Source organism: Nanorana parkeri, unplaced genomic scaffold (genome assembly GCF_000935625.1).
Source record: "Nanorana parkeri isolate BGI_ZX_2015 unplaced genomic scaffold, ASM93562v1 scaffold35, whole genome shotgun sequence".
NCBI lineage: Eukaryota > Metazoa > Chordata > Amphibia > Anura > Dicroglossidae > Nanorana > Nanorana parkeri.
This window is the reverse complement of record NW_017306303.1, coordinates 1,586,521-1,607,135: the sequence shown is the minus strand read 5'-3', so window position 1 is coordinate 1,607,135 and position 20,615 is coordinate 1,586,521. Positions and strand designations below refer to the sequence as shown.

At 44.1% G+C, this 20,615-nt stretch overlaps 1 protein-coding gene and 1 long non-coding RNA gene across 5 annotated transcripts in view; one reads left to right on the top strand and one right to left on the bottom strand.

Moving 5' to 3' along the window:
• Positions 1-20,615, bottom strand: part of R3HDM2 (R3H domain containing 2) — a 111,428-nt gene that overhangs the window by 71,697 nt on the left and 19,116 nt on the right. The window contains exon 1 of one of the 4 annotated variants that reach the window (XM_018569653.1): positions 3,545-3,865. The exons of the other annotated variants lie outside the window; for them this stretch is intronic. The gene's annotated coding sequence lies outside the window, so the exon portion shown is untranslated. Of the gene's footprint in view, positions 1-3,544; positions 3,866-20,615 lie in introns of those variants that run through there. 4 annotated transcript variants of the gene reach the window in all.
• LOC108797982 lies at positions 3,381-19,971 on the top strand. Its single transcript, XR_001941921.1, has 3 exons — positions 3,381-3,391; positions 17,543-17,548; positions 19,866-19,971. It is a non-coding gene; the product is annotated as an uncharacterized LOC108797982 (long non-coding RNA).

Sequence of the window (20,615 nt, the reverse complement as noted above, 5' to 3'; positions counted from 1 at the left end):
ACAGCTGACTCTGCCTATCTAGAGGTAGAGCCAGCTGTACCCGCCCCCTCCCCCGTCCGTTCCGCCAGTCAGCGCTGGCAGATCGGAGCGGGGAGAGGGGAATCCAGCCCTCCCCCTGTCATGGCAGAGAGCCGTGACAGGATCGAGAGGTGAGGGAACCCGGTATGTGTTCTCTCGCCTCCCGATCTACTGAGCCGACCTGTGACAGTCTCATTGTCACAGGTCGGCTTAGAACTATGAGGTGAGTGGAAATCACTCATGTCATAGTTCTCCTTTAACTGAAAAATATAACAAAAAAACGCAAAACATGTACAAAAAAAAAAGACAGCAAAAATTGTGTTATTTGTTAATTTACTGCAGTCAAGTAATGTTTGATTAATAGACTGCAATAGAATGCTTGAAAAAAATGGTACATGCATGAATCTATAACCAGCCTTTATAGCAGGGCGCACATTGGGAAGGCTTACAACAATACAAAACACAAAAATTCCCCAGCCTCAACCTGCCAGCCAGCCTGCAACCAAACAAGTAGCCCTGTCAACAGTATGCGTTAAAATCAGAGGTTTTAGTTGCACAAACTTTTGGCCAAAAATATGTAGAAGCCACACCGCCGCGCCAAGGCACCTCTGCAAAGTGTGGTCTTAACTCTATGTATCCGAGTCTCCAAGTGTGAGCATATTAATGAAGTCGATAGATTGCATGCAGGTGTACCTGGAGGTAGCCAACTCCTCCTAATAAGGTGCAGGGACGCACTGGAGGCCCAGCAACCAAAAATGCACGGTTATAGATTCATGCATGGTTATAGATTCATGCATGTACCATTTTTTCTAGTTTGACTATTTTTGGTTTGGGGGACGCACTGGAGTCCCAGCGTGCATTTTTGGTGATTCCTCTAGTCGAGATCACAGTTTGATTCGGTTCACGACCAAAATCGGTTCGCGACCAGAATCGCAGAATTAATTAAGTTCGCGAACCGAGGTACCACTGTAATTGGAAGCAAAATCGGAAAGTACAATTTCAAGTCAACAGACCCTCCGTTGACTTGCAACTTCCTTCCGATCTTGGTGTGATTGACCCTGAGATTTCTGGCCACTTCTGAGTTGTCAGGCTTCTGCTGTGCTCCTGTATATTACGAAGACAATATGATGTGGTGGGATGTTGCTGCTTCCACCAACTCATGTCCACAAGCTCTAGCAAGTGAAGGCCAGCAGCCACTACAGCTCCCTCCCTCTGGTTTTGGAAGCGGCGGAGAGGTGTAACCTGTTACATGCAGTATGTCACTTCCTACTGTGACATCATTCCAAGAAAATACCTGCCCACTAGCCAGATAGGATAAAGAACAGGGAGGGGTGTCAGCCACGTGACCACAGATAATGCATTAATACAAGTGGTATTCACATAGCGATTTTTATATATACACACATATATAATTATATACATATATACACACACACACACACACACACACACTAACAAAGCAATAATAGAGATGCCATTGGACTGATTGTTGTATAGTCTTTACTTGTACTTTAACTCTGGAAAGGATAATTCTCTGTCCCCACAGACTGTAGGTGGGGAGTGAAGAAATATATATGTAAATGCCTGCATACCCAGAATATACAGCAACACAATAATGTATGCCATCTTAGTTGGTCAATGCTCCCTAAATTCAGTCAGGAGGTTGCTTTCTGTAGCCACAGACAAGAAACTTAGGTAAATATTGCTGTCATGGCCGATGGGAATGTGCCTTTGATAAGCAGGTGGCTGTGGGGGACGCAGAGCAGGAGGGGGTTTGCGAGGGCTGCTAGCAGTTGTCTGTGTCTTTTTTTGCCTAATTAAAAATAAAACAGAAGCAAGATGAGGACTCGGCACATGGCACATTTTAAGAGACATTTGTTAGTGGCAGGCAGAAGCAGCGAACAAGGTGGGAGAAAATGAAGTCACATTTTGCAATCTGTCAGTATACTTTTATGACTTGTAGACATCAAATGCCCCCCCAAAAACACAATTTTCAGTGGAATGCTACGTGTAAAATTGTAAACTGCCGAGTACGTCTTTATTTGTAACTCTGGAAAAAAAAATTGCCTCAAACACAGAAAACTTGGCACTTCAGGGCAAACTGGTCTATACGCCATCATAGGCTGAAGCAGTCCTTTCAATGTGCAGACATGATTTACCATAAAACAGAAAAAACAATTGCTTTTCTAATGAAAGGGGTGGCAGATACTGAATAATGGGCTTTTAAGTACATTAAATAATTTCCCTAATAGTAACCTACCGGTAGCACGTCATACACAGTAACCTACCGGTAGCACGTCATATACAGTAACCTACCGGTAGCACATCATATACAGTAACCTACCGGTAGCACGTCATACACAGTAACCTACCGGTAGCACGTCATACACAGTAACCTACCAGTAGCACGTCATAGAGACAAAATTAGATGTTTTCCCTATTATAGCCTATTCAAAACGTATATTATCCTGTGAAGGGTCCAATATGACCAGCTTCTTCATTTTGTTATTTCTATACCATTGCTCTCTATAATGGGGGATTTCCTACCTACGTAAGGAATATTCCCCTGTGCATATTATGCTGTAATGGACTAAATACCTGTTCTTTCCAACACCAAATCGACGTGTAAGAATTACACAAATAATTCTTAATTGATGTTACATGCAGAAATATAAAGGAACTGCAGAATACCTGCAGCAACATGTGCATTCTTTAAAGACACAAACATTTTAGAAACCAGTAAACCCCTGTAAGACAAAGGGCACATGCCATTGTTTCACTGGTTCCAGCCATCCGTGATATTCTGGGAAATTCTAAACACTTCACATGTAATTGTTGTTTCCCAATCGCTATTGTCTTTAGACCAGGAGAAAAGGGGCACATTCTTTAATCAAAGTTTGGCAGCAGATCCTGAACGCATCCGACGGTGGGAATCCCCTATAATGCTAAAGGCACATCAATGACGCCATCACAAGAATGAATGGAGGGAGGGGTGAATGAAAGGCAAGCAAAGAATATGTCAGAATTTCTAATAACCTCTTCAGTTAAAATTCACTGTTAACAGACCAAGCACAGCTCCTTCACCGGAATAGATCTATAAATTGCTCTTCTACTGGGACAAGCAGATCAACCCGGATTAAAGCAAGCCAACCGTGAGAAAATATCATTTAAACAAAACCTGCATTTCCTTTTCTTTACCAATGGACAAATCCTGCATTTCATTCTCCTTACCCCCTTCGCCTGTATCAAAAGGCACAAGAAAAATGCATCAGCAGCCACAATGAACAGATACAACCCGATATATACGCAAAGCACCTCAATATATACACAAAGAATGACTGTCTTCACTGGAACCACTGAGAACATCCCTGCTGTGTATAGGCATTTTAACTCCTTAATCACCAGAGGCCTGGCAATAAAGAAATGGCCTTGCCATCACCGACATGAGTTTATGAATGGGATAAAACAATCAGTGAACAGGAAGGGATGAAGTGACGGTCGCTGCATACAAATGGCTTACACTCACCGTTAGAGGAGGGGTGATAGAGGCTGATTGATGAAAATCAGCTCTTCCAACCTATGAAGGAGATCATCTTTGTGATGTGCGGGAGCAGGTTGATTTCAATGCAAATCGAATGCTGGATATATTTCACGACGAGTTTTTTTTTTTTTTTCTCTTCCTGTTTAACTGCCTTAAATTTAGCCCCCTCCCCTTTTCTCTTTTTGGTGGCCTTGTGAATGGAGTGCTATGGACTCTGGCTGCCTTTCCTTTGCCAAGATAATTGCTCTGACAAGCTGCTACGAAGCAGGGCAGAGCCCAGCTGTTCCCATCCGCTGTCACACAGAGTTCTGCCAATAGTCGCACACACAGCCACCCACACACACTCGCTCGCTCTCCCTCTTGCTCTCATTCAAAACACTTTAATGGAACAGCCTCCGCAGCTGCTTAAAGACACAGTGTACCTTGCAAAAAAGAAAACAACTCTGCTAACAGTACACAAGAACAATGTAACAGATGCTATGGGAAAACCAAGATACTAAGGCAGTCCAGTTCAAGGGAGAGGAGGAAAAAAAACCTCAAACAATGGCAAAACTTTACAGACCCATGTAGTCATCCCCGTGTTACATTTTCAGAAGTAGCACTCCTACAGCTCTGAAGGCCAACATACGCAAATCCCACTGCTTTGTTTACCTTACCACTACAGACAGGCTCAGGTCCTCAAGGACCTTATAAAGCCAATATTTTGGGTGCTGTCTAAAGTAGGGCTGCAACGAATGATTATTTGCATAATCAATTAGTTGGCCGATTATTTTTTCGATTAATCGATTACTTGGATGAAAAAAAAAAAATCATAAATACCATCCTTCATTTAAAATAAAATACACAAATGCAGTGTTACAAAGTTTACTTCAGAAGAAAGCTGCATGCACAAATTTTTGCAACCGCACTACACTGGAATGCACAGCATTGCGGTACTGTGCGCTCCAGTGCAAGTGATCACACTGTGGGTGAGAGGCGTGTTTGGGGCACGACTGAAATTGATGGCACTGCAACGCAGTTCCCGCAGCAGAATTCGTCAGGCCGAAACCGGAAATGACTTCCCACCTTTTATCAAAAATAACTGTATTGTAAGCACATGGCACTTGAATAGCTTCAGCACGGGAATGACAGCTGCCAGTGGCAAGATTCCGCAGACGGCAGCTGAATGTAAATACAGCCGGTAGTGGGCTGGTGCAATAGCCAGCCTGCTATTGGCCATTTCAAAATGCAATACCAGGCTGGCTACTGCACTCGCCCACTGTTTGCTGTGCCCTCCTCCCAGCGTGGAAAAGAGAGCTAGGGGATACAACCAAATAATCCATAATGAAAATAGAACTATTCTCATTATCGATTTTTCGATTAGTTGGTTGCAGCCCTAGTCAAAAGATTTGCATAGAGAAATAAACTATAGCGTCAATATTTTCTAATGGTAGAAGACTTTTTGATCTTTAAAACAAAAATAGAACAAATTTGCCTCGGTCAGTAATTGTTTTGCAGTGACACTAAACTCAGGAGTTAAATCTTAAAAATGCATTGAAGTACCCTAAGATGTATCTTATTTGTGTATCACTCGGCTGTAGATCCTTTAGGGCCGGTTCACACCACAAAGTCGGCGTTCCAATGGCCGTGCATTGAAGTCAATGGCACCGCAGCCATGCCCCCCACCTGCAGTGCGATCGCCCGCACCTGGAATGCAGCCACTAATTAGTGCCTGCGTTGCAATCCAGTGTGCAAAAATAGTGCTTGCGGTATTTATGCAGAACGCACTGGACTGGAACGCAGGCACATTAGTGCCTGCGTTCTGGGTGCAGGTGATCGCATTGCTGGCAGGGGGGCGTGGCTTCTGTGCCATTTACTTCAATGCAATGCCCCACCCCCTCCCGCCCCTGAAGGCAGGGAGCCGGGCGGCTTGCATTCCAGGAGCCAAAACGCACTGGAACGCGGACTTTGTGGTGTGAACCGACCCTAAATTATCTCTGAATTCATGGTGACCCTGTCCTTCCTTCTGGAGGGGGGCTACTTCACTCCCCATGGTCCCTGTGTGTGTTGTAAAGTAGCCACCACTCCAAGCTCACTCCTCTGATGGACTACAATCTCAATACAAATTAGTAAACTAAACATGAGATTGTAGTCCACCCCGGGAGCGAGCTTGGAGCGGTGACTACTTTACAACACACACAGGGACCATGGGGAACCAAAGTAGCCACCTTCCAGAAGGAAGGACGGTGTCAGAGGCGATTTGAGGATCTACAGCCGAGTGATACATAAATAAGATACAGTATTGTTAATAGTTAAAGGAGAACTATGGGGGTAGGGTGTTTCCCCATAGTTCTACGCAGGGTAACAGGAGGACACAAACTAGCGTCCTCCCGTTACCCAAAGCTCAGTATATCGTGATCTGCAGCTCGCAGTATACTGAGACGCCGCAGCTGAAACAGATCCCGACAATGAGTGGCAATTATCTAGAGGCAGAGCCAGCTGTACCCGCCCCCTTCCCCGTCCGTTCCGCCAGTCAGATCGGACAGGGGAGTGGAGAATCTAGTCACTCCCCTGTCACGGCTCTCTGCAGTGACAGGATCGAGAAGTGAGCGAACGCCGGTATGCGTTCGCTCACCTCCCGATCTACTGAGCCGACCTGTGACAGTCTCATTGTCACAGGTTGGCTCAGATTATGAGGCTGAGTGAAAAGCACTCACCTCATAGTTCTCCTTTAAGGTACTTCAATGCATTTTTAAAATTTAACTCCTGAGTTTAGCGTCAAAATCAAATAACTTGTCAACTGGGCCTGCATGACATTAAAATATGAGGGTACAGACATCTTAGCTGCCATTGCTTACTTTCATATTTGAAACATGCAGGTGCCAGAGCTGTATAATCCTACAACCAGCTTCAGCAAGACCTAGTTAGTCACCAACTTAAAACAAGCATGCACCAAGTGAAGCCAAAAGTCCGAACTTCCCATCCTGTATTCCGGACCTCCAGCTGTGGGGCAACTACAACTCCCAAGAGGCATTGCAAGACTGACAGCCACAGGCATGACTGCCAGAGGCAGAGGCATGATGGGATTTGTAGTTTAATCACAGCTGGAGGGCTGGAGTTTACCTACCTCTGCTGTATACTCAAGGGTCAGTGACTCACTAGCCAGTGCAGCCAAGTCAAAATTAGGCCCTGCACCTTTAACAAAATAAGCACCCAAGGACCGCATCCAAATGTATAGCTTTACAGGTACCCTTTAAGATCGCTGAGAGTCTGTACATTAACAGCTTATCAAGTTCAGAGCAGCAGGCCTGGGCACACACAGTTCCTAATTACATGCAGACCTGCAGGTGTATTAAAGGAGAACTATGAGGTGAGTGCTTTTCACTCACCTCATAGTTCTAGCCGACCTGTGACAATGAGACTGTCACAGGTCGGCTCAGTAGATTGGGAGGTGAGCGAACACATACCGGGCAGAGAGCCGTGACAGGGGACGGGCTGGATTCCCCCCTCCCCACTCCGATCCGCCAGCGCTGACTGGCGGAATGGACGGGGGAGGGGGCGGGTACAGCTGGCTCTGCCTCTAGATAGTCAGAGCCAGCTGTCACTCACGCAGCTGGGCGGATCTAGACATCGATGTTGGGATCCACTCCGGCGTCTCAGTATACCGCGAGCTTCAGCTCGCGGTATACTGAGCCTAGGGTGACGGGAGGACGCTAGTTTGTGTGCTCCCGTTACCCTAAGGAGAACTATTGGGAAAAGCCCTGACCCCATAGTTCTCCTTTAACTGCTAATGCGATAGACAACCCATTTTTGGTTAAAATCATATTAGGGTGGTAAGAGCAGAGTTCCACTAAAGATATAACAGAAGAGGTATTGCTGCACTCCTCACCGGAACTGATGACCTGCAAGATGCAGGTAGGTGCTCGTAGTGACCACGGATGGCACCGCCATGTGCATTTAGTTTGCAAGGATGTCACCAGCACACCATCTTTGTGTAATCAGCAAAAATCTGTTTATTGAAAAACAATTGCCATTCAAAAGCATTTGAATGGCAATTGTTTCTCAATAAATGGACTTTGCTGATTACACAAAGATTATGGTGTGCTGGTGACATCCTTTGATAACGGCAATTACAGAAACCAAAGCTGAAGTTTTCATGAGGTAAGAAGGGTAAATACATTATAACAAAGCATGTATAGCTAGTCATGACTTGTTTCCTTTTAAAGTTTCTTTCAAAATACAAAACTAGACAAACTATTTTTGAACCTGTGTTTTACCGAGCAGCAGACAAAGGAAAGTCCTGCTTAAGTTGTGAGTCTCGCCAACACAGTCGCTTGCAGTGAGATACATGCTCCTCCAGACCCACAAATCCCAGGTATTTCCTGGTACAGTGGTATGGTTTCCAGTGCCGTGGAGGAGTGAAGGAAAGGAAAAATGAGAGGAAACAAGCTGTGTAGCACATAAAGCATAGGTTTGCTTTAAAGCTGAACTCTGGCAGAAGCAAACATGGTCTGAATAAGAGATTTGTGTATTCTTACTTGAATATTGGCGAGCTTTGTGTATTTCTTGCAGATCTGTGCTGTAATCCAGTGTGACATTTTTTAGTGTAGTGTGTAGAAGCTTCCTGTAATCAAGACTGGTCACTGCTGCTCTCTCCTTGTGCAAGGTGACTGATCTCGTCTCCGCCCCTGTTGTAGTTTCCTGTAATGGGTGGGGCAACCTCTGGGTCCCTCCCACAGCTCTTCTCTCTCTACGCAGGCTATGAGCTGCACAGTGATGTCACTAAAAACTTTTATAACGGTAACCTGGTAACCTAGGTCTGCAAAGGTATTTGGTGCACACAGTTAATTTTTATTCTGCGCAGCAATGGAGGAATAGACTTAAATTAAAGTTTTAGGGCCCATTCACACCAGATGCAGTCCGTTGCGTTTTTGAGCTGCATCAAAAATGCAGCACAATGATTTCCAATGAGATTCTGTTGTTCTGTTCACACCAGACTAGTCCAGTCCGATGCAGCCAGAAAAAGCACTGCTTGCACTATTTTAGCTGCATCGAAGCGCAACGGAATGCATCAAAACGCATCAAAAAAGCATGCGAACGCAGCGCAACAAAAAAATAAAAACCCACAGATTTACTAATGTCATCTTCTGGGGACTACCTGTGAGTTGGTAGAGGAGATTAGGAATGGAACAGCTCTGGACATGGATGCTAATCTAATAAATCAAATATCTCTGACCGTCAGAAAGACCCAATAACGACGTTATTATTATACTATAATAACCTCATACGTTGGGTGAGAATGGCTATAGCCAACACTAACACCATGCCTTCAAACAAAGCATGTCTGAGCTAGAAAATGGAGGAAAGTGCTGTGACAGGAAGAAGGAAGTAGAGAACAGTAGAAAAATGTCACCAGCACACCATGAGTTGAAAGCAAAATATTTTATTGCCAGTAGCTGTATCTCAATGCCAATGAGATACAGCTACTGGCAATAAAATATTTTGCTTTTTCAACTCATGGTGTGCTGGTGACATTTTTCTACTGTTCATGTGTGGCGGTGCCATCCGCAGTCATTTCCAGCACCCATCTTCATCAAGTGGGAATCCCGGTAAGGAGTGCGGTATGGTTCCTGTTTAGGAAGAAGGAAGTGACATATGGTCCGATTTGCATTTTGAGAAGAAAAAACTGCATCGGAACGTATCAAAAATGCGGTAAAACGCATCGCAATGCAATGGCTAAAACGCATGCATTTTCAATGCAGTTTTGGGGTGAATGAGGCCTTAGTGTTTAGAACAAAACATGCATTTCTGTGCATTTAGATTTTATTTTAAAATCTCCAACTTGGAGGACTTGTTTAGGCATGACCCTAATTCATATCCAAACCTTCTCCTCTAGATCAGCGTTTCTCAACCTTTTTTCAGCCACGGAACCCTTTAAAAGTATTCAAAATCTTGACCCACCATACCAGACCCGTATCCCAGATAGGGTTCTGGTATGGATTTTAAAGGGGGACCCCATGCAATGAATCCATCTCTTAATGGATACCACACTCTATGGATTAGCGTCCTTTGCCAGTGATCAGCTGGCACCATGGAAAGGCAAGATGCTCTGCAAAAATTGTAAGGCACCCCCGAGGAAGCCCAAAGGCACCCTGGTTGAGAATGGCTGTTCTAGATCATGTCTCAGCAGTCTGGATTATCTTTTATCTTGTTCCTGTAATGAGATAGAACTTTTATTACACCCTGTGGTATCAGGACTAGGCTTCCAAAATTCTCATAGGAGCTGCTGCTAGGAGCTGCATCTCCCAAGAGGCCCTTTCCTACACACAGGGGGGGGGGGAATCAAAACTGGAGCAGACAAAATCTGGAGCAGCTGTGCATGGCAACCAATCAGCTTCTCTCCTTAGTTTGCTCAATTAAGATTTGAAAAGGAGAGAGAGGCACTGATTGGTTGCCATGCACAGCTGTTCCAGATTTTGTCTGCTCCAGTTCTGATAAATTCCCTTCTGTGTGTAAGCAGGCTCTTGGGAGTTAAGCATCATTATTTTGCTGGAAAATAAATTGAGTTATGTATGTGGAGAGGGACAGTGAGGGAAGAGATAGGGGAAGCACTGTAGTTTAGCAGGTATGGCTGACAAAGCTGCTTGAGATTTCAGAGCGGCAAAGGAACCGGTGCTGCCAGCTCAATTGGTGTGAAAACTTCAGTGAGCATTTACAAAGACAAGAAAAAAGGTATTCCAGGCAAAACTTTTTCTTTCATAGTTTTGGATAACGTGGGGAAATCTAGAACCTCTGTCATGTTAGTGCTGCTATTGTGGTCCCTGATGGAGATTCCCCTTTTATCTACGCCCCCCAGTGATGTCGTCAGCGAGACAGGAGGTAAGGTGAAGCTACCCAGGGGAACGCAGACAAAAATAACCTAAAAGAGTTTTGATGTTCCTTTCTCAGGTGGAGAGGGCGTCACTCCCTTCTTGACCTTGGATACCACCCTCACTGGAACAAGAAGGGAGGGAAACACTCCAAATGGAATGCAAAACGCCAACAAAATCCTCCAGAGGTTAAAATTCTTAATTCTATATCAAGCAAAAACCCATATAGGTAGGTAGGGCTCTACTTTAAATCAAAGAGCATGTCATTGCATGTTAGTCTAGGAGGCGGAGCAATCAAGCATTTTAGGGAGTCGGGTAACAAGGACTTCCATAGTCAATGAAAGAAAAGGCAGGAAGTACCTTTATTTTTTTTCGGTATGTGTATTGGGCATTTGGCTTCTGGAATTTGTCCAGATCTACTGTTACTTTAAAGAAAGTCAAACCTGAACATAAAGTACCGTATTTTGCACTCCATAAAGGCGCAGGCCGTTTGTCATAGTAGCTGTGACAGAAGCTGCAGTAAGTGACAGCTGAAACAGGTGGGGCTGCGATTACAGCGCCACGGTCTCAGTGATCACACAGAGCGGACGACGAACGGCCGTTCTTCGTCTGCTCTAGGGGCTCTATGGTGAGCCCCTATCCCTTGGTCACGGCCAGAGGAGCGGGGGACCCGAAAACCACGGCGGGGGACAGGGGCGCCGCTGCTGCTCGATTTTAATACAAGATCACTTGTATTAGACGAGCAGCGGCTTCCACTGTACGTTTAGCTGTGCTTTAGCACGGCTAAATGTACAGAAAAATGAGGGATTCGCTCCATAAGACGCACACACATTTCCCCCCCCCCCTTTTGGGTACGGTACATCCTCTGATAGTCCTTCAAGTGATATTAACGCTTCTGGTTTTTTTTTTATATATTCACAACTAGGAGGCCCACCTTTGTATAAAACTTCTGTTTCTTTAAAAGTTTTCAGTTGCTCGTTTTCTAGTGGGCCGCTGCATCGCTCTGCCTCCATCAGTAAAGCGGTTGCTGTGAGGCACCCATGCGTGCAGGGTCCCCGCGGCACCCGCAGTAGCTGTGTGTGCCCATAGACACACACACACAAAGCCCTGCGGTAGGCCACGGCCCTCCTTTCTGCTAAAAAGTCTGATTGATGGCAGAAGGAGCCCATGGCTTTTCTACCCTCAGTATCATCCTGCCAGGAAGTCCCGGTATCGAAGGATCGCTTCGGAAACCAGTGGCAGTGACGCAGGTAGGTGTGGGGACGAGGGAGAGAAAAAAGGTGCTGGGTGGTTTTTACCCTAATGCAGAGAATGTATTAAGGTAAAAAATGCCAAGCCTTTAACACCACTTTAACTATATTAACCAGTGCTAGCGGCCTGAAAGAAACCCCAACCTCTCAAAAGCCAAACATTCATATGGTCTATTAGGTTGGCGAACAGGGAAGAATATAAATAGCTAAACTTGATTTTCAGGTTTTGGTCAACTTTTAATGTAAAGTGATGACATTTGATATAAAAAAAAAAAAAAAAAAAATCAGAGAAAACCTGTACTGTCCAGGGACGGTATCTTAACGCTTACAGCTACTTCCCTTTGTCTAAGGCCGGGTTCACACCTAGGTGGCATTGTTATTGCACATTTGTACGTGCGTGTTTAGCGTGGGGTTATTTGCACGTTGTGCACATTTTGATGCACGTTTGTACGCGCATACATGAAGACAAGCGTTTTGACTGGCAGCTGATGAAAAATTGCAGGCAATGGACGAACGCGCGTTTAAACGCGCACGAAAATGTGCAACATGCTTCTGTCGCACGTTTTCAGGCGTTTCCATTGAAGTCCATGGAGCAAAAACACGCTGTTGGCCCAAAGCAGCACATGTAACTTTTAGAGTTATCCTGCTGGCCTTTTGCCAGGTGCCATTGAAAATCATGGGATTTCTTGGGCTGGGCATTTAAAATCACTTTCCAACCGCTCAAAAACACCTAGGTGTGAACCAGGCCTTAAAATTAGCTGCTTGCTCCTTACGTCTCTAGGTTTCTTGCTAATCTAAAGTAGCCAAAGATAACTTCAAAATATGCCTCTTATTAAGACTAGCAGCTGCTTCACACTAAGGCCTCATTTATACTACTAAGAGCTGGCCCGTACAGATTCGTGCAGCGTGCACGGGCGTATTGGGCCGCTCCCGCGAAGGACAGGTGCTGCGTATGATTGCACGCATCAGCCTGTTCACTATGGGAGTACAAGGCCGTAAGCTCACCCGTGCGGGTGTCCGTACTCGTACACAGACAGGATGGATCCTGTGTGCGCCCGAGCACAGACACCCGCAAGGGTGTGCAGTTTGGGTGTGGGTACGGAGGCGGATTCCCATAGAGAACAGGCTGCTGGATGCAATTACACACAGCGCCTGCCCTTCCCGGAAGCAGCACGATACAGCCGTGCACGCCGCACGAATCTGTACAGGCCGGCTCTTAATAGTATGAATGAGGCCTAAACCTTTCATGAGATTCATCTGTGGCTGCACTGACCTGATTTTGGCAGCTCTGTGGTTAAAATATGCCAGTAACAACCTTCTTTACATCTTCAAAATTTACTGAGATTATACAAACACTGAGAACTGTCGCACAGAAAATTTTAGCTCAAATGTTTTTGGTTTTTTTTTTGTCTTACAAATGCAATAATAAAAAAACAAAAACGAAAGACTCCTGAAAAAGCTTGGGTACATGTATGCAAAAATCATGCAATGAAGCAGAGGTCGTAAAAATTAAAGGGTGTTCAGGTGTACACCAAAAAAAAATTGGACCCCTTATTTTCAAGTCATTATTACCATTCTTCATGAACCTGCCCCATTAGGTTGAACAATAGAAACTATTTGTATTCTGAATATATTTGGAATACCTCATTTCCGGCATGGACACAGACTTATCAATGGTATGGGTCAGACCAACATTACTATTTGTCCAAAGAATAACAGTTCCATAAGCCCTTTACTTCTACCCAGGTAGGCTGATCTCTGACCTCTAGCTCTGCAAACAAAAATATATTTACGTCAATTAAATAGCTACGGGAAAGTATCTACCAATAGATTGAATAGTCAGAATGCATCCTTTCACTAGACAAAAGTTGTTTGAATGAATAATTGGATCCAATTTGAACAATAAAACTATATAGGGCGTCCTTTGTGTTCATTCAATTAGCTAGCTATAAGCCACTCCAGTAAGAAGAGGGACGGCTGCTGCCGAGACTCAGAACCCACACTGTGCCTGAAGGGAACATTCGTGCTTCTCCAATTCCTGATGTATAAACAGAGAAAATGAAATGATCCTTCTATTTACTGCAGATAGATGCCTTCCCAGAATCCCTTGCTCTGATATAACCCAGTGTCCGCATCGCAGGACATGAACCAAATCTGTCAAGGGCTAAAGGCAAGCATGTGGCCATTATTAAGAGAAAAAATTATCAATCCACTAGGCTCTGAACAATGATAATTCATAGAAAAAAAAGAATCTCCTGACATACAAAGAGAAAAGACTAAAAATAGCATAAATAACAGACTGAAAAAAGGAAGGATCGCTGCAACGGAATAGCACATTGGGGGCGACTGAAAATTCTTACATTGGGTATCTAAACAGCGCGCAGTTTTTATACCATCACACATCTCTATGGTTACAGGCTTCAGAACACTCCAGAAGGGACAGTAATCTCACAAATGTATTTCCAGGAGAGGCACTTAAGCAGAAATGTCTACAGCACCTGAGTACATTCTTGGCATTGCTGCCTTCTTAAAATCGCCAGTAGAAAGTGAAACGAATCGCTCACCTTTCCATGGGTGGACAGCCACAGCTAGAGAAAGTTGTATAGAGCCAGCAGAGTCACTACAAATTAGGAGTTCACACCTCGAAGTAACATGACAAATACATGAAGGTTTCTGAGCACAAGTTAACAAATTTGATGACCCTTTTGCTTTTTATCCTTGGAGAACTATGAGGAGTGCTTTTCACTCACCTCATAGTTCTAGCCGACCTGTGACAATGAGACGGTCACAGGTCGGCTCAGTAAATCGGGAGGCAAGCGAACACATACCGGCGTTCGCTCCCCTCTCGATCCTGTCACGGCTCTCTGCCGTGACAGGGGAGGGGCTGGATTCCCCCCTCCCCGCTCCGATAGCGCTGACTGGCGGAACGGACGGGGGAGGGGGCGGGTACAGCTGGCTCTGCCTCTAGGTAGGCACAGCCAGCTGTCAGTCACACAATTGTCGGGATCCGCTTCAGCGTCTTCGTATACTGTGGCGTCTCAGTATACCGGCGTTCGCTACAGCCCACGGTATACTGAGCCTAGGGTGACGGCAGGACACTAGTTTGTGTCCTCCCGTTACCCTGAGAACTATGGGGAAAAGCATTAACCCCATAGTTCTCCTTTAACAAGCATATCCTACACACACTGACAAATGGTCACACTTTATCACAGAGGAGAAAAATCATTTCTCAGCAGGCACAAAGTGATTTTTGGGAACCATTTATGTAAACCAAAATCAGTACATGGTGTAACAGATTGTATGTATGTATGGGCTGTCTAAAAGCTGCACCCTAAGCAGATACAAAAGACAAATGAATGCAGATCTGTAATCATTAATACATCCTGAATTTTACCGGCTATCAGCCCTTTGAAGAAGAGCTCTGACTAGGCAAAGCAGCAAATGAAGCCAATCAGCTGTAGTGCAAAAATCAAGCTGATAGAAAGAGCAACAGAGAGATGAGTGCATTAGTCTGCTGCTTCTCCATTCAATGCCCAGTCACAGGTTAGGGATATGGGGGAGACCAAAAAAATAGGTCTTCTGCCCTGCCAGACTGCGCTGTGTGGTAGAACTGTGTAAATCTAACAAATGGATGGCCAGAAATACACATCCTTTGGCAGGGAAACCATTGCCTTATCTGTATTTTGATGTGGATTGAGAAGTTTGCCTAGAGTTAAGCTTTGTTTCAGAACCCTTGGCAAAACAACATTCCAAAATAAATAAGCAATGTGAATAATCATTAACCAGTGTTGGAGGGGGGGAAACAAATAAAAAGGATGCTTACCGGTCTGTTGCAGGAAAGAAATAGGTCAAATACAGCCACCTGCCAATTCAAAGCACATATGTCAATTAGAAGGTCCCCCAGGCCAGAAGCAGCCTGCCACAAGACTTTCTTAGGTGCACCAGTACCAGGTTTGGTACCGGCAAGCAGGGTTTTTTTGTTTTTTTTACTAGCCAGCAGCCCTCCATGTTTCTCCTCAGCGACTCCCTCCTGGGCCGCAGGTTTCTGATTGCCAGCGTGTACCTCCTCGCAGCAGCTCATAGTAAGTCCCGCTGTGTGTATTCGGGACTGTGTGAGGGCACTACAATTGTCCTTGTTCATTTAATGTGCCCTCACACACAGGGGTGTCATATAATGGACATGGACTGCCGACACTTGCAGTGTCCTTATGCACAGGACAGTCATATCATCATTATATGACAGTCCTGGTATTCAGTGTGTGAGGGCACTACAAGTGTCAGCAGTCCCAGTCCATTATATGACACTTCGGTGTGTGAGGGAACATTAAATGGACAGGGACTGCTGACACTTGTAGTGCCCTCACCCCAGGACGGTCATATGATTAGCGGGCCCGATATTTGTACAGTGGCAAGTAAAAAGAAAGTACTGTTTTGTTAAGTGATATTAAAGTCTGGCCCCTGATTTTATGCACAACCCTCGGCATGACCCTTAGTAAGTTTGGATTTGACACACCATATTTAGGCCCCATTCACACCTAGGCGTATTGTAATATGCGCGTCTGTCACGCGTTTTTTTACCACGATTCGCGGTAAAAAAGTTGCGCGATTCCAAAGGCTACTTGGCAGTATCCAAATGGAAAACGGCACTACAAAACGGCCCAAAGTAGTCCAGGGACCTTTTCAGGCGTGGGCCGTTTTGTAGGGCGTTAGGGACGGGTGGAAATACGCCTAGGTGGGAACGAGGGCATTGACTACAATGCAATTTATTTTTTTGACCGTTTTGTAGAGCGTTCGTCGAGCGCAGGACGCGCTACGAAACGGTCAGGTGTGAACGCAGCCTTAAGGAGATAAAGGGATATTAAAGACAAAAGGTTTTAAGCCGTTTCAAATGCTGATGAAATCACTTACAATGGATGCTGGTCCTTGATGTTTAAAAGTTTTAGCTTTCTGCAGAATCAGCTGGTTCCCCGAGCACTGGCCCAGATATCCTGTTTCAGGGGTGGCTCCGTTTCCCTTGCAGGTACCTATGCAGCTACCCTTGTGCGTGCAAGTAAGCTGCATCTATCTCCACAAACACACAGGTATAGCGAAGTGCGCCACTATGCCCTCCATTTCTCTTTCCTCACTTCTACAAGCAAGTAGATGGAGAGCTGCTGGAGACTGCTCTGTCCCTTGCAAGCTTGTACTGGACAGGAAGTTAAGGGAAGCAGAGCTGAGAGAATTGGAGCCAGCTGTTTGGAAACATGATTACTATAAGTGCTTTGGCAAAAAATACTTTGCTGGGCAATGTACATTTGTTTGATCTGGATTCAGAAGCAGTCAGAGTTTGAGTTTAATGATACTTTAGCAGGGAGGCAGACAGAGGTAGGCCAGCCCCGGGCTTCCTCACAGTTGGGAACATACTAGTGGCTGGTCCCTGAATCCATTACTTTAAGTCACTGACCCTGGACAAAAATGGATCAAGTGAAGGCAGAATGAAGGTCTTTTAAACTTGTTGGAAGTCAGAGATGCAAAAGTTCTGAAGCTTAAAGATCAGCATTACTGCTAGACAACTAGAATGTTCATTAGGAATGGACAGCAATAGCTGTAGGGCTGCAAGCAACTAAATTGATTAATCGATAATGAGGATAGTTGTCAACTATTCTCATTATCAATTAGTGGGTTGGATCCCCTAGCTCTCTCTTCCAAGCAGTGGGCTGGTGCAATAGCCAGCCTACTATAGCAATTTGAAAATATCCAATAGCTGGCTGGCAATTGCACCAGCCCACTACCGGCTGTATTTACATTCAGCTGCGGAATCTTGCCACTGACAGCTGTCATTCCCTGGCTGAAGCTATTCAAGTGCCATGTGCTTGCAATACAATTATAACAAAAGAAAATGATAGAAAAGGGTGGGACAAAGTTTCAGTTTTGGCCTGACAAATTATTCTGCGGTATGCGAGTTGCAGTGCCTTTTATCGCAATGGCAACCCAAACGCGTCTCCCACCCACAGTGTGATCACCCACACTGGAACGCACTGTATCGCAATGCCGCGAGTTCCAGTGCAGTGCAATTGCAAAAAATTGTGCATGCAGCTTTATTCTGAAGTAAACTTTATGTTTGTAACACTGCATATGTGTATTTTATTGTGAATTAAGGATGTGTATTTTATTGTGAATTAAGGATATGTATTTTATTGTGAATTAAGGATGTGTATTTTATTGTGAATTAAGGATATGTATTTTATTGTGAATTAAGGATGTGTATTTTATTGTGAATTAAGAATGTGTATTTTATTGTGAATTAAGGATGTGTATTTTATTGTGAATTAAGGATATGTATTTTATTGTGAATTAAGGATGTGTATTTTATTGTGAATTAAGGATGTTTATTTTATTGTGAATTAAGGATGGTATATTTTTTTTTTTATCCGGTTAATCGAAAAAATTAATTGGTCAACTGATTATAAAAATAATCATTAGTTGCAGCACTAAATAGCTGCTCTCACATTTCTCTCACCAGACGTTCCCTAAATTAGGATCAGAAATGATAAACCATTACAGTATTTATGTCGCCCTATGATGGTCATTTACACACTTGCGATGCTTTGATGTAACACATTAAATGAAGTAATGATTACAGCAACATTACTGTGTGTCTTCTTTGTCTGCCTAGAGTTGAGCTTGAACTTTCAGGCATCTGTCAGCCAACCACCAGTAACCACTGCTGCCACTTCTCAGCTGACTACTTTGGTATTGGTTATATAGTAGGTAGCTGCACTGTCAATGAGAAGATGCATATAGACATCTTTCAGGCTGCGGGACAGAAAGCAGCATATGAATTGCTCTTCCACTAAAAAGCATACAGATAAAAAAGGTGTTCAAGTAACCGTGTGTATGAACCCATTTGGCAGTTAACATGCATTCACTCCATAGCGGCAAAATAAATGCTGCCTGTGGCACCTGCTTACTTTGAAGTGGCAGAATGGGTTCATTTTGCTGGCTGTCCACTGAGGGGCAACTTGTCCAAGTCCAAATGCCGATCACTATCCCACTGCATAGCCCTCCTTCCTTTCTCAGTTACATTAAAATGACATACGTGATCACAGTGCAAGCAGAGGCAATAAACAAGTACTCATAAGTGGTAAAGATGCAAGTTATAAATTGGTCTCCGCGCATTGCTTTTTTGCCATCATCTTCTATACTAGCTGACCCAATTCTAGCATACAGATAACACTGTGCAGTGTGATAATTGCAAATCTCTCAAAATAGTTTGGCTGCTATTTCACCAGTTTGTGTTCTCCAGCTATCTCCAGCTCAGCATGGTGTCATACATTTAAAATCAAGGTGAAGGAAAGGACGAGAAAAAACATCTTCTCTTGAATAGAAATCCATGAAATCTGTTACTTTGCATTTCACAGATGCAGACTGACATTCAACACAATTCACCATTAAAAAAATGGACAAACTGTCAGAGCCATATATAGTTCACCCATGGACACAATTCAATGAAGGGAAAACAAATAAAAAGGCGAGGTAGCCTGCTTAGTGTTTCATTTTGATCCTGGATATCTATACAGTGAATATAGCATCCCAGCTAAAATGATTGACAATGTGCAACCATATTGGCAATGCGCAAGCAGTGTGTTCCCCAGTTCTAAGGACCATCCTGTGAGGGAGGCTGCAATCCCACTATGGCATAATCAATATCTATGCCATAGTGCCATCAACTATTGTCAAATTCATATATTCAATATATGAATATGACAATAGGAATTATAATTAGGGGTTTGGCTCTGTTCAGAACTAACCAATCACATTCAATAAATTGCCGTCTGGAGACGGCAACCCGCAGATGCTGCAGTGCCGTCCGTCCGTTTTTTTACTACGGGCGGACGGCAAGAGGTTAATAGGACCCACCTGCCATCAATTAAAGTGATCCGATTAAGACCATATAAAAGTTCAGCTGTTCTAGTTAAATTTTTTCTGACATTTACTCAGTTGCCTTTTACCGCAAAAGCCATGGTCCACAAAGCTTACAAAAAGCATTAAAGAGATATTATTGTTGGAAGGTATCAGTCAGGAGAAGGGTACAAAAAAATGTTCAAGACATTAAATTAACCATGGAACACAGTGAAGACGGTCATCAACAAGTGGAGAAGGGATGGAACAGTGACATTACCAAGAACTGTAGGTTACTCCAAAATTGACGGAAAAAAATAAATAAAGAAAAGGAAACTGGTCTGGGGGGCTGCCAAGAGGCATACAGCAACATTAAAGGAACTGCAGGAATTTCTGGCAAGTACTGGTTGTGTACCACATGTAACAATCTCCCATGTTCTTCTTTGAACACCAGTCAGCTACTGAGGTGATGTATGTAACTATGAAGACAAAAAAGGAACAGGACTACACAATACAGTCATCGTGTACACTGCAAATGCACTGGACGGGCCCTTGATGTAAGCACACCGTAATCATTTACCTCTGATCTTATTCCTTTGTTTTAGTAAACCAAGCCTATTGTGCACTGACACAAGGACCAAAGAACTGTCTGAACATCTCATTACAAAAGGTTCAGTCACTGGTAGCTGTCCATTCCGTGGTAACACCACAATGTTGCTTACATCAATGCAGCACTTTTCTATATCTTCATACGATTGAAGGGATCAAGCAATTGCTTTCATAGTTAAACAGAGAACACCAACCAAATACATTTCATAATGCATTACAAGCTCGGTTTTCCCCGGAAGTAAAGGTTTTAAACTACAGAATTCTCTAAGAGAGGCTGGTTACAAGTGAAGTCTAAATTTAGCAGTGAGATGGAATCAACTGGTAAGCAGGAATTTCATTTTCATATAGCCACTTCCAAGCTGGCAGGCTTGTGGTATCTGAACAGATCTCCCCTAACACCAAAGGATGAGAAAAAGCATCACTTGCTAAAACTAATCAAGCATTCTAAAAATCCCTGAATATTTTTTT